Here is a 14,113-nt window from a genome sequence, read left to right as displayed (position 1 = left end):
GGCAGTATCTGACAGTGCTTTGGAGACAGGATTAAAGGACAAAAGAGATGAAAGAGGACAGACCGTTAAAAATGTAAACTTAGCAAGATTTGCGAGTATCTGAAAATATGACTAAAGATAGGGAAGAGACATACCAAGGGAGATCTTGTGGGAAAAGAAACAAGGAATTATAAAATACTAGTATCTGAGGGAAGGAAAGGGTAGAGCTGGTAGTGATGAGGAGCTTCTCAGAGAAGCTGGGCCCAGCTAGTTCAAACATCATAAAAGCCAGGAGAGCTCTCAGGAGAGGGAACAAATGACTAGGAGATGCTGCAGAGAGCTGGAGAAGGTGCTTACTAAGGTGATGCTAGAATTAAGGCAAAGGGGGAAGAAGGGCCAGAGAGGTGTTACCTGTGTAACTTGCCTGGGGTTAGAAGTGTAAGGTAAGGCCCTGAGAATAGATAATAATTCCTTTCCAGAAATGTGATAATGCAGGAAGGAAAAAGAGAGGAAACTCGTTGGTTGAGGCAACAGGATTGTAAGGAGTTTGTTTTCTAAGGAGATTACAGACCTAATTATATTTGTAGAATAAAGGTAAAGAGTGAGTGGGGAGAAAAATTGAAGATAGAATAGAGGAATAGTTGATGGGGAGAGAATAAGACCAGATAGGTCTCAGGAAGTAAGATGAAACACTATAATTAAAAATGGTACATTTAGTCTATATTGTCATGCTCTGAATGTAGACCAACCAAGTAGTATCAATGGGTGATACTCATTTTACAAGTAAATAAGTGCACTGTTTACTGAATTGTCACAAACTGAACACACTTGTGTTACTAGCACTCAGATGAAGAAAGAGTATTATCTATCCTCAGAAGTGCCTACTGCAGTCTCCTCAAGCCGCTACCCTCCCCGGCCCTAAAAGATAGAAACTACCCTGGAGGAAGGCATGGCAACCCACTCCAGTATTCTTGCCTGGAGAATCCCCGAGGACTGTAGCCTGCCAGGGTCCTCCGTCTATGGGGTCACAAAGAGTCGGACACGATTGAGCGACAGCATAGCATACATACACTAAACCCTTAACATGATAGGTTAGTCTTGCCTATTTTTGTACTTTTATAAATGGAACTCAGTATGCACTCTCTTAATTCAGCGTTCATTCAACACTGTGTGAAATTCATATTGCTTTCTGTAGATGTACACTGTACAATTCTCATTTCTAGTTAGAATATATTGTGTGATTATGCCAATACTCAGACATTCTATTATTGGTGAACATTATTGAGAGTGAAGTATTTAACTCTCTAAATACATTATTTTTGGATATTAAGCCAACCTTGTATTACTAAGATAAATTCTAAATACATTATTTTTGGATATTAAGCCAACCTTGTATTACTAAGATAAATTCCACTTGATCATGATGTATAATTTTTTAATATATTAATGGATTTAATTTACTCATATTTGATTGAGAATATTTGTGTCCATATTGTTAGAGATATTCGTCTGTAGTTTTATTTTCCTGTGATATCTTTGTCTCACTTTGGTATCAGAGTAATTAATGGCCCCTTTTATTTTCTGGGAGAGATTCTGAAGGATTAATATTCGCTTCCCTGATAGCTCAGTTGGTAAAGAATCCACCTGCAATGCAGCAGACCTTGGTTCGATTTCTTGGTCGGGAAGATCCGCTGGACAAGGGATAGGCTACCCACTCCAGTATTCTTGGGTTTCCCTGGTGGCTCAGCTGGTAAAGAATCCACCTGCAATGCAGGAGACCCTGGTTCGATCCCTGGGTTGGGAAGATCCCCTGGAGAAGGGAAAGGCTACCCACTCCAGTATTCTGGCCTGGAGAATTCCATGGACTGTATAGTCCGTGGGATCCCAAAGACTTGGATGTGACTTTCACTTTCAATATTCTTAAACTGTTTGATAGATTTCACTAGTGACGCAATCTGGGCCTGTGCTTTTCCTTGTTAGAAAAATTTTTATTATGAACTCAATTTCTTTACTTTTCATACACTTATTGTTTTTATTTCTTTTTCAGATAGTTTTAGTAATTTGCATAATTCTAAGTAATATGTCCATTTCACTTATGTTGTATAATGTGTTTGCATAAAGTTGTTTATAATAATCCCTATGCTCTTAAATTTTTATAGGGTTGGTAGTGATGTCTGCTCTTCTTGGCTTTTGTTAATCTCTTTTTTTTCTTTAGTTGGTCCAGTAAAGGCTAACTATATACTAACAAAAATACCAATTTTTGTTGGTATTTTCAAAGAACAAATTTTGGAATTTAGGGGTGGGGGGGTGGCAGGTAGCGGCCTGCACCGGGTCTTAGTTGTGGCACACAGGCTCTTTGATGGAGTGGGATCTTTCAGTTATGGGACGTGGGATCTAGTTCCCTGACCAGGGATAGGACTTGGGCTCTCTGCTTTGGCAGTGCAGAGTCTTAACCACTGAACCATTTGGAAAGTCTCTTGGTTTGATTTTTTTTTTCTGCTTTCAGTTTTATTAATTACTACTTGACTCATTACTTCCTTCCTTCTGCTTCTTTTGGCTGTTAAGTTTGCTTTACATTTTCAAGTTTCTCAAGATGGAAACTTAGATTACTGTACTACGAGGTTTTCTTTTCTAATATAGGCATTTCAAAGCTAAAAAAATTTCCTCTTAGGCACTGCTGTAGCTACACCATACAAAATTTTAAATATGGCATTTCATTTTCATTCAGTATAAAACATAATTTCTCTTGTGATTTCTTTGAATTATAGGCTATTTAGATATGGGTTGTTTAATTTCCAAATATCTTAGAGTTTCCAAATTACTCTGTCGCTTGAAATGCCCGTTGGGTCAGTGGAAGTGAAGAGAAGTAAGTCACTCAGTAAGGACACACCGACTCTGCGAGTCCATGGACTATATAGTCCATGGAATTCTCCAGGCCAGAATACTGGACTGGGTAGCCTTTCCCTTCTCCAGGGGATCTTCCAACCCAGGGACCGAACCCAGGTCTCCTGCATTGTGGGTGTATTCTTTACCAGCTGAACCACGAGAGAAGCCCAAGAATACTGGAGTGGGGAGCCTATCTCTTCTCCAGCAGATCTTCCCAACCTAGGAATTGAACAGGGGTCTCCTGCATTGTAGGCAGACTCTTTACCAACTGAGCTATCAGGGAATCTTTACCAGCTGAGCTACTGGGCCAGTGGAATCCCTATCAACTGCAATCTCTGGGCCACATAGCTCCCATTGGCCTCGGAGCTGCTCTCAGTTGAGGTGGCCTTGGTGTCTCAACCCTCAGTAGTGGACCCACCCCTGGGTGGGGCATTCCATTGTCTGTGTGTAGAATCCAAATAGAATTGTCTGTGTGCATTCCATTGTCTGTGTGTAGAATCCCAATAGAATCCCAAAAGTCTGACAGTCTTTATTTTGTCCTGTCTCTGTCAAATTCAGTCCAAGCTGGCAGTGTTTCTGGTGAGAATCATATTGGTCTTCCGTGGATATCAGAGGGATGCACACAACTGGATACGAGGCTCTTCCATGGATCCTTCCTATGGATAACCCCCTTTCTATTCCTGGTTTCTGTTGAGATGGTTGATTGGGTCCATGAATCACCCATATAACCTCTTCACCAAAAGGTTGTCCAGCTACACCAATGGCCTTGTCTCCGGAGCATGCTATCTGTGTAGGCTGAGAATCTTCCAAATCTTTGAGTACTGACTCCTTTTCGATTTATCTCTTTCCTCTCATATTTTTACTGTAATCAGCAAGGGGAAATCATCCAGCTATACTTTACACCTTTTGCTTGATAATATCCTCAGTTAACTACCCAAGCTCATCACTTACAAGTTCTATTTTCTGTCCAACAGCAGAATATGATTCAGTCAAGTTCCTGCTACTTTATAAAAAGTATCACCTTTTTCTCCAGCTTCCAATAATGTTTTCTTCATTTCTAAGATGTCACCATAAGTTTTTATGTTTGTTTGTTTTGGGGTGTTTTGTTGTGTTTTTTTTGGCCATGCCACATGGCTTGTGAGATCTTAGTTCCCAGACCAGGGATTGAACCCCAGGCCCCAGCTGTGAAAGAGCCAAGTCCTAACAGATGGATCACCAGAGAATTTGCCCCCACCAGAAGTATTTTTAATGCTCATTATTTCAAGCAAAATTCTGTTCATGACAATATATGTATTCTCTAAGATGACAGAGGATTCCACTTCTGAGCTTTTCATTTCTTTCTGAGCTCTTGCCAGAGTCACTTCTAATGTCCATATTTCTACCAACAATCTCTATAGGGAGAGAACGCCAAGGACTGGGACTTCCCTGGCCATCTCCTGGTTGACTCTGCACTTCCACTGCAGGGGGCATGGCTTCCATTCCTGGTCAGGGGACTAAAATCCCGAATGTTGCATGGCATGGCCAAGGAATGCCAGCAACCACCTGAAGTTAGGAGACTGGGGTGGAATCAGTCCTTCCCTAGGGCCTTCAGAGGATCATGGCCCTTGCTAACACCTTTGATTTTGGGTTTTAAGCTCCAGACTGTGACAGAATAAATTTTTGTTGGGTTAAGCCACTCAGTTTGTGGCACTAGAAATGGGGTGCTGAACAAACACCTAAAAACGTAGATGTGGCTTTCAAACTGGGGAATGATCAGAAGCTTGAGGAGTTCTGAGGTTGATGATACCAACCAAGTCTAGGATGCCTTGAAGAGATTGTGTCCATACAAAGACCCTTACGCAAATGTTCATGGCACCTTTATTCCTAATAGTGAAAAAAACTATAGATAACCCACATGCCCATCAACTGGTGAATGGATAAACAAACTGTGGTGTGTACATCCAACGGAAGATCATTCAGCAACAAAAAGGAGGAGTAGGCTGCTGATACAGCAATATAGCTAAACCTCAAAATAATAATGCTCAGTGAAAGAAGTTTGAGTGCAAAAAAGAGTACATTATGTTTGAATCTGTAATGTAAATAACTCTAGAAAATGCTAACTATAATAATAGAAAGCAGAATAGTGGTTGGGGGCTGTGGGAACAAAGGGAGGGATTACCAAGGGAAGGAGGAAACTTCTGGGAATGTGTTCATAATTTTCATTATGGTGATGGTTTCACAGTTGTATACATAGGACAAAACTCACCAAATTGTATACTTTAAATATTTGCTGATTATTGTATGCTTGTTATATACCGTACGGTTTTTTTTTTTTTTTAAAAAAAGCATCTGCACTCCCTACTTGGAACCGCTGGACCCAAACAAGGAGTCCTTACATTTGTTCTTACATAATGTTCCTTACATTTCATCAGGGTCTCATTCACATCCCTAAGATTTCATAAATTGGAACAGGTTCAAGGGCTGAAAGACAAAGTCCTCTTTCTCTACCTCAATCATCACTTCAGCCTGCCACCATTTTCCCAAACCTATACCTTTTCTTCGACATCTTAACTCACATTTCTCACCGGTCTCAATACTTCTATTATTTCCTATTTCTATATCCCCCCCCAACCCCGCCTCCCGACCTCACCCTTATTTCCCAAGATATTTCCAAGGACACAGGAATATCCTTTCCCACCCTGATGCCCTCTCCTGCCCCCTTTCAGATTCTTCTCACCCTGATCCTTCAGCCACAACGAGGAGTGTATTGGCAAGCAGACAGTTTAGAAAGAGACCCCCATGGCCTTTCTTAACAGCAAAGTAGATGAAAATACAGCTTTCTAGCAAGTCAGGGATGAATTCCTGAGCACTGTCTATTTTTAAGGCAGCAGTTCTCAAAGTGTGGCCTCAGGATCACCTGAGAAGCTGCGCCCCCACTGCAGACCTACAGAGTCGGAAGCTGGGGTGGGGCCCAGCCATCAATTTTAGTAGAGGCACGTCAGTGTTCTGGGGCGGGGGGAAACAGACAGGAAGAAAGTTAGATTGGAAGCTCTCCGTGCGTATCTGATTGACAGATTTGGGGGCTCGAAGACAGGGTGTGGGGTGGGAGGGAGACATTAACAAAGGAGAAAGATAATTAAGGAAGAGCTCATTATGTAGTCAGAAAATCTACCCTGCCCCAGAGAGCTTTCTCGAAAGATGTTCTCTGACATTTACGCCAGGAACTGGCAGACAGGGCCAGCCGGGCCCCTAACTGAGGCCAGTTCCGCGGATGTTCAGGGGTTAAATCTCTGCAGCTCCCCGCCGCCATCCCACCCTGCCGCCCCCCGCCTCGCGCGTGTGCGCGTGCGCGGCCTCGGGCCATAGAGCTAAGCAAACCTCCCAGATTCCTAGAGCGGAAGGCGCGATAGCTGGTTTAGCGGGTGGGAGGCTTGACGGCGACCTGGAGAACACGTCAAGGTATGGGTGATGTCGGCTCACGGATGGCAGAGGAACTCGGGCAATCTGGGCTGCCCAGCGGCCTCGCAGCGCCGCCAGGGAACCTTGTACGGTTCCTTGAGTCTTTAGGGAGTCGAGGCTGTCGCCGTGGCCCCCAGGCGCCGCTCCTGGGCACTGGGAGCTGGTCGGTGCTTGGCCTGGTGTTGTTTGGGTACCCAGCCAGTCGTTGACCGGCCTTGGGTTCTATTGAATGAACACTAGAAACTGGAAGCGAGTGGAATCCAGAAGCTTGGAGGCAGCCGCGCGAATCAGCCGACGAAGGTGTGAGTGTGAGCGCAGAAGGAGGGAGGGACGGATGATGATAATGATGTCATTTGTGTCATTTGGGTGTAGGAAGGGCAGCGAAAAACATAGAGCTAACCGCTAGGGCAGAATTCTGAAATTCCCTCCCCTGCCTTATTCCCGTTATATCCTTATTTTGGTAGCATTAACCCCCGGATTATTTTTTTAAAATCTCTAGACTTAGAATGAAGACTACATGTCCAAGACGGGTGGTATACACTAGTGATACACTGTGTAAAATAGATAACTAATAAAAAATTAGGTATGATGAGAACATACTGTATAGCTCAGCAAACTCTACTTAATGCTCTGTGGTAACGTATATGGAAAGGAAGTCCAAAAGGGACTTCCCTAACTAACCCTGTCTGCTGGATGATGAGGGAGGAAGCATAGTACATTTGAAAGAAAAGCACCTGAAAGTTAAATGAGATTTTATTTTCTCCTTAACGTCTTTTATATCCAGAGGATGTTTTTGCTGGTCTAGTCTCAGAAATTATATCTTCAGTCTCTGCACTGATTCCCTTCCGAGTCCAATGGTGCCCAGTTGCCTCCAGGCCTCAGACTTCTATGTGAACAAGAAAAGCTCACTGAGGAAATGGTAATTCTTCAGTTGCTCCCTGAGATGTCATGTCCAGTTGCAGTCTATGGAGACTCAGTTCACTTATGAGTCTTAAGAACACCTGTCAGGTGAGAAGCAGTGTGTGTCTTTTTTGATGGTTGGGGGAGGGGGCGGTTTGGGTTTACCTTACTATGTTAGTATCTTCTGGTGCCGTTGGTATTTCTCATTGCCAATAGCCTTCCCTGTATTAGGCAGTACCATCTCTTTTTTCACAAAAGAAAAAACATTCTTTTGTGTTCCAAGTTCTAGGCTTTATTGTACATTCTTGCAGTCAAATTCTCCTGGCATTCCTTCTTCTCTTCCATTTTTCCCATTATAATCACCTCACCACCAAGCTATCAGTATTCTTTATTTCCCCTGGGGATACTACCTGTGAACTAATCAAAGAAGCCTTTGCCCTCAAGGAGTTTACATTCTAGTTGCAGGGAAAAGAAATATATAAATATACAGTATAGTATCCCTGTGGCTCAGCTGGTAAAGAATTCACCTGCAATGCGGGAGACCTGGGTTCGATCCCTGGGTTGGGAATATCCCCTAGAGAAGGGAAAGGTTACCCACTCCAGTATTCTGGCCTGGAGAATTCCATGGACCTTATAGTCCATGGAGTTGCAAAGAGTTGGACACGACTGAGCGAGTTTCACTTTCACTTCACTTTCACAGTATAGTATCAGATACTAATAATGGTTATGGAGAATGTATCAGAATTCTGGCAGGAAACAGATGGCTTATTCAAATTGGATAATTCAGATTTCATGAAGAGGCTGGGCAGGATTATAGAAATCAACAAGGGATGGAGAAGATCCTACACAAAGTCTAAGCTGATAGAACTATCTTCTTCTTTTTTTTTTTCCATTTATTTTTATTAGTTGGAGGCTAATTACTTTACAATATTGTAGTGGGTTTTGTCATACATTGACATGAATCAGCCATGGAGTTACATGTTTTCCCCATCCCGATCCCCCCTCCCACTTCCCTCTCCACCCGATCCCTCTGGGTCTTTCCAGTGTACCAGGCCCGAGCACTTGTTTCATGCATCCAACCTGGGCTGGTGACCTGTTTCACCATAGATAATATACATGTTTCGATGCTGTTCTCTCGAAACATCCCACCCTCGCCTTCTCCCACAGAGTCCAAAAGTCTGTTCTGTACATCTGTGTCTCTTTTTCTGTTTTGCATATAGGGTTATCATTACCATCTTTCTAAATCCCATATATATGTGTTAGTATGCTGTAATGTTCTTTGTCTTTCTGGCTTACTTCACTCTGTATAACAACGTAGATGCCCATCAGCAGACGAATGGATAAGGAAGCTGTGGTACATATACACCTTCGAATATTACTCAGCCATTAAAAAGAATTCATGTGAATCAGTTCTAATGAGATGGATGAAACTGGAGCCCATTATACAGAGAACTATCTTCTGTCACCCATTCCACATCGCCCTTATCTTCTGCCAGCATCTCAGTGGTACAGAGTTCTTTATCTAGTCAAATAACATAAACCTTCTTTCCTAGATGATCTAAGTCCTTGGTGCCCCTGTCTCTTTCAGGTTACTTTGGTGTACCATTGACAGGGCCTGTTAGACATGAGAGAACTAATGGGCACCCCCATGAAGTCCTCTGAGTTCCAGTAGCATCAACCGTTTCCACACTGGTAATTGGTATCAGTCATTCTGGCCAGCAGAGTGACCCCGTCTCTGCCTGCTGGTTTGACAGTTTGAGGAGCCCAAAATACAGAAGCAGGAAACAGTCTCAACTTCAAATTTAATAAAATTATGACTTTGTCCCATGGTAGAAGTATTTTTCCTTTGAGAGTCAGAATCCCAAACCCACCAAGCCCAAGATTGTAGGGATAAGAAGCAAAAATAATGTAAGTGAATTATGAGGTATAGAGTAAGAGACATTATTACTTTCTCTTCTGCCCGTGGCTCCTATATCCATGTATTATGGCCATGGGGAATATATAGTGCTGTTTATCATCCTCTATTTTATTGCATATATTGCATCCCATATGATAGCACTGCAAACTTATCAAGGTGTTGTTGCCCAGCTGGTACCATAACTAAATCTTCATTTAATCATTCCACCATTATCATCATCCACTTAAATCCGGATGGTGGGACATATGATAAGGCCCATGAGTTATATGTATATGAGCTCACTTCTGAACTTCCTTCCCTATAAAATGACTCCTTGGCGGTAATAAGAAATACAGCATTCTCTTAAGTCAATGTAAATTTTTATCTGGACTGTGTATATAGTCCTTTGAAAACAAATGGTTGCCTTCTCCATAATAAAAAGGGCTAGGTATAGTGAATCTGTCCCCATGTGGGTACCTAGTTTCTCTCTAGAGAATGTTACCTTATTAGGGCCTTGGCAGTTGGCCTCTTGAGCACATAGAAATGATTCTAGGCATATCAACCTTCATAAGTGGAGGTCCGTTTTGTTGAGCCCTTATATAGCCTCCGTCTGTGCTGCCGTGACCACTTTGTGCATGAATCCGTTGGGCAAGCACTGCATTGGTAAAAAGGCTGATTGACATCATAATATGGATCACCGTATCCATCTGATTGAGAGGCTTCTCCACAGAAAATGCCCTTTGGTAGGATTCACATGGGCCACTAACTTATTAGTGGTTCATGCTTTGGTTCATCCTCATACTTTTCCTCCAGAATCTTTATTTCTCATCTTGTTCAGTCTTATTCTTCCCAGGTACCTAAGTGATAAGATGGGCTTCCCTGGTGGCTCACCAGTAAAGAATCTGCCTGCCAATGCAGGAGATGTGGGTTTGATCCCTGTGTCGGGAAGATCCCCTAGAGAAGGAAATGGCAACCTGCTCCAGTATTCTTGCCTGGGAAATTCCATGGACAGAGGAACCTGGCAGGCTACAGTCCATGGGGTCACAAAGAGTTGGACACGACTTAGTGACTAAACAACAACAATGAGTAATCAGATAACCCATTAGTTCAGTTCAGTTCAGTTCAGTTGCTCAGTCATGTCCGACTCTTTGCGACCCCATGAATCACAGCATGCCAGGCCTCCCTGTCCATCACCAACTCCCCAAGTTTACTCAAACTCATGTCCATCGAGTTGGTGATGCCATCCAGCCATCTCATCCTCTGTCGTCCCCTTCTCCTCCTGCCCCCAATCCCTCCCAGCATCAGGGTCTTTTCCAATGAGTCAACTCTTCGCATGAGGTGGCCAAAGTATTAGAGTTTCAGCTTCAGCGTCAGTCCTTCCAATGAACACCCAGGACTGATCTCCTTTAGGATGGACTGGTTGGATCTCCTTGCAGTCCAAGGGACTCTCAAGAGTCTCCTCCAACACCACAGTTCAAAAAGCATCAATTTTTCGGCGCTTAGTTTTCTTCACAGTCCAACTCTCACATCCATACATGACCACTGAAAAAACCATAGCCTTGACTAGACAGACCTTTGTTGGCAAAGTATTGTCTCTGCTTTTACTACCCATGAATTGTCAATTCATGTATCTTAGGCTATGTTGCCTAAGTAGACATGGAAAGTAGACAACCAGGTATATACCTGAAATTCTGCCCACTGGAAGGATTTGCCTTTCCCAGCGTGTTTGAGGCCACTGCTGAGTAGAGGTATAAGCTGGTGCCCATACACTGGGCACGCCCATCTGTGCATTTTCCTCCTCTGTTAATTGGTAATAGGGAACTCCCATGGGACCATGAATATAGGTTGAGGGGGTGTGGTAGTGGTGCAGTAGGAACAGGATTGGGAATCTGAGTCACTATCACGTGGAATTTACTTGTCTTTCAGATTTGCTTTTATAATGGAATACTGGTTTATATGTTCAGTTCTCTGAATTGATGGATCATATAACAACTAGTACACAGAGGTCACTTTGTAATAGTTATTTGGTACTCTGTGGTCAAACATTAAGTCTCTAATAGTGCTCAAGAGCAAGCCAAGATCTGCTTTTCACTTAGAAAATGGCTGGTAGAAGGGAGTATGGTCTTATTCCACTATCGTTCTCTCTTTTTTTAATATTTATTTTTATTTATTTGGCTGTGCCAGGTCTTAGTTGTGACATGTGGGATCTTTAGTTGTGGCATGTGAACTCTTAGTTGCAGCATGTGGGATCTAGTTCCCTGACCAGGGATTGAACCCAGACTCCCTGTATTGGGAGCATAGAGTCTTAGCCACTAGACCACCAGGGAAGTCCCTTCACTGTGGTTCTCTTACAGAGGCTTTCAAGAGTCTCCATACAGCAACCATGACTGCTCCTGACACTTCCAATACCATTGGTTATCCTGGTTAATGAGGTCATGTGACAGGACAGCTTGCATTGCAAAATGGTCCTACTGTAGAACCTTTTTTTATTCTACTGTTAGTCACTCAGTCATGTCCGACTCTGCGACCCCATGCACTGTAACCCGCCAGGCTTCTTTCTCCATGGAATTCTCCAGGCCAGAGTACTGAGTCTCTCTCAAAAGTAGCAACCTTACAAATTACTCTGATTGGTCATTTCAGCTCACTTATTCCCTAAAAAATGCAGGCCCACCAAGCATTATGCCTCTCTGAGATGGTAAGAATTGGTTAGAGGTATAACCAAAATGAGAGAATAAGCCATGTGACAGAGAAGAGTCTTCCAGGAAGAGGGAATAGCAAAAGTCAGAGCGCCCAAAATACAGCTGGAACAGGGTAAGCCTGGGGTAGACAGGTGATAGGCGTGGTGTAGAATGAAATGAGGGCAGAGAGAAAAAAGGGACCAGATCATAAGTTATTCCCAGTGAAATGGGAAAACAGTGGAACTCTTTTCACAAAATAACATGTAAAGATCACTCTAGCCATTATATGGAGAACAGGAGAAAAGTAAGTTAGCATAAAGAAAGCAAATGATTTAAGAGAGTAATCAACTATGTCAAATAAATCAAGAATAAGACTGAAAATTGACCATTGGATTTGTTAAGATAGAGCATATTAGGGGCTTTAATAAGTATGGTTTTGGTGGAGTTACAGAGATAAAAGCCTGATTGCAGTGAGTTAAAAAAGGCCTAGACTTGATGTTGCTTAGAATATAGCGCTGTCTGAACTATACACACCTGAGCGAAGTGTGAAGTGGCTTAACCACTTTGGAAAAATCTAGTTAAAGACCCAACAATTCTGATCCTAAATTTATATAACCAAGAGAAACACTTATATATGTATACCGAGATAGACATACTAGCATATTCATATCAGCATTGTTTGAAATAGCAAAATGTTCTTATCCATTGAAGAGGAATGGATAGATCACTTGTGGTATATGTCACATTATAGTAGTGAACATGAATGCACTGTGGGTGAATCTTCCAAACATAATGTTGAGCAAATAAACAGTCATAGAATATATGTGGTATGATTCCATAAATGCATAAAGTTCAAAAACATGCTGTATTTGCTGCTAGGGGTGCCATACCAAAACCATAGAGTGGGTGGCATAAACAACACAAATTTATTTTCTCAGTTGTGTGTATTAATTTTGGTCATCTATGCTTTACTTTGCTTCTAGAAGTCTTACAGCTTTAGGTTTTATATTTAGGTTTATATTACATTTCTAGTTAATTTTTAAAATAATTTTATTTATTTACTTTTGGCTGTGCTGGGTTTTGGTTGCTGCACAGCCTTTTCTCTAGTTATGCTGAGTGGGGGCTTCTCTCTAGTTGCGTTGCATGGGCTTCTTATTCCCATGGCTTCTCTTGTTGTGGAGCGTGGGCCCTAGGCATCCAGGCTTCAGTAGTTGTGATGCACAGGCTTAGTTGCTCTGTGGCATGTGGGATCTATCTGGATCAGGGATTGAACCTACATCTCCTGCATTGGCAGGCAGATTCTTTACCACTGAGCCACCAGGGAAGCCCCTCTAGTTAATTTTTGTTTATAGTATAAGGAGGGGCTTCCCTGGTGGCTCAATAGGTAAAGAACAGAGTCAGAGTTAATTTTTGTTATTATAATACCCACTTGTAACACTCGTTTTTGAAAAGAAACTACTTTTTCACCATTGAATTATCTTGGCAACTTTGTTGAATGCCATTTGTACATACATATTTAGATCTGTTTATAGACTCTGTTCTATTCAGTTAATGGATATGTCTATCCTTGCCAGGATCTCACTGCCTTGATTACTATAGCTTTGTAGTATAAGCTCTCCAGTTTTGTTCTTTTTCAAAATTGTTTAGACCTTTCTCTGACTTTCTACACAGAGTTTAGAATTGGTTTGTCAGTTTCTACAAAAAAGCCTGCTGATAATTTGATTCAGATTGCATTGAATCCACAGATCACTTTGGGAAGAATTTATCATCTTAACAATATAAAATCTTCCTATATGTAGATGATGGCATATATTTCTAAGTCTTTAATTTCTCTTAGCAAGTTTTATAGTTTTCATTATGCAGATATTGCACATACCTTGTTGAATTTGCTTCTAAGTATTTCATTTTTTAGTGCAACTGAGAAAATGTTTTTAATTATAGGTTCTAATTGTTCATTGCTAGTATACAGAAATGCAATCAGGTAAGACACTTCAGGATTTTCTGTATACATGATTGCATAATCTGTAATACAGTTTGACTTCTTTCTTGTATATATCATTTATTTTTCATGTTATATTGCATTGTCTATGAATAGTGAATAGAAGTTGTACAGTGTTGAATAAAAGTGGTAACATGTTCTTGTTTTCCTCGCTTCTTCCTAGGAGAAAACTATGTAATGTTTAACCATTAAGTATGATGTTAGCTATTAGTTTTTCTTTGCCTTTTATTAAAGTAGTTAATTTACATGTAACATAGTTGATGTTAGGATTTAAATATACCATTTAAATGTATTTTTTGTTTTTATTTTATCCCATCTTTTGTTTCTTTTTTGTTT

The 14,113-nt window shown here is 41.6% G+C and overlaps 1 protein-coding gene across 1 annotated transcript in view; it reads left to right on the top strand.

Moving 5' to 3' along the window:
• LOC133047715 (zinc finger protein 271-like) overlaps positions 1-14,113 on the top strand; it is a 51,405-nt gene that overhangs the window by 30,962 nt on the left and 6,330 nt on the right. The window lies entirely within an intron of this gene.

Source organism: Dama dama, chromosome 27, assembly GCF_033118175.1.
Source record: "Dama dama isolate Ldn47 chromosome 27, ASM3311817v1, whole genome shotgun sequence".
NCBI lineage: Eukaryota > Metazoa > Chordata > Mammalia > Artiodactyla > Cervidae > Dama > Dama dama.
Note: the sequence above shows the minus strand (reverse complement) of the source record. Positions and strands in the feature narration are given on the sequence as shown.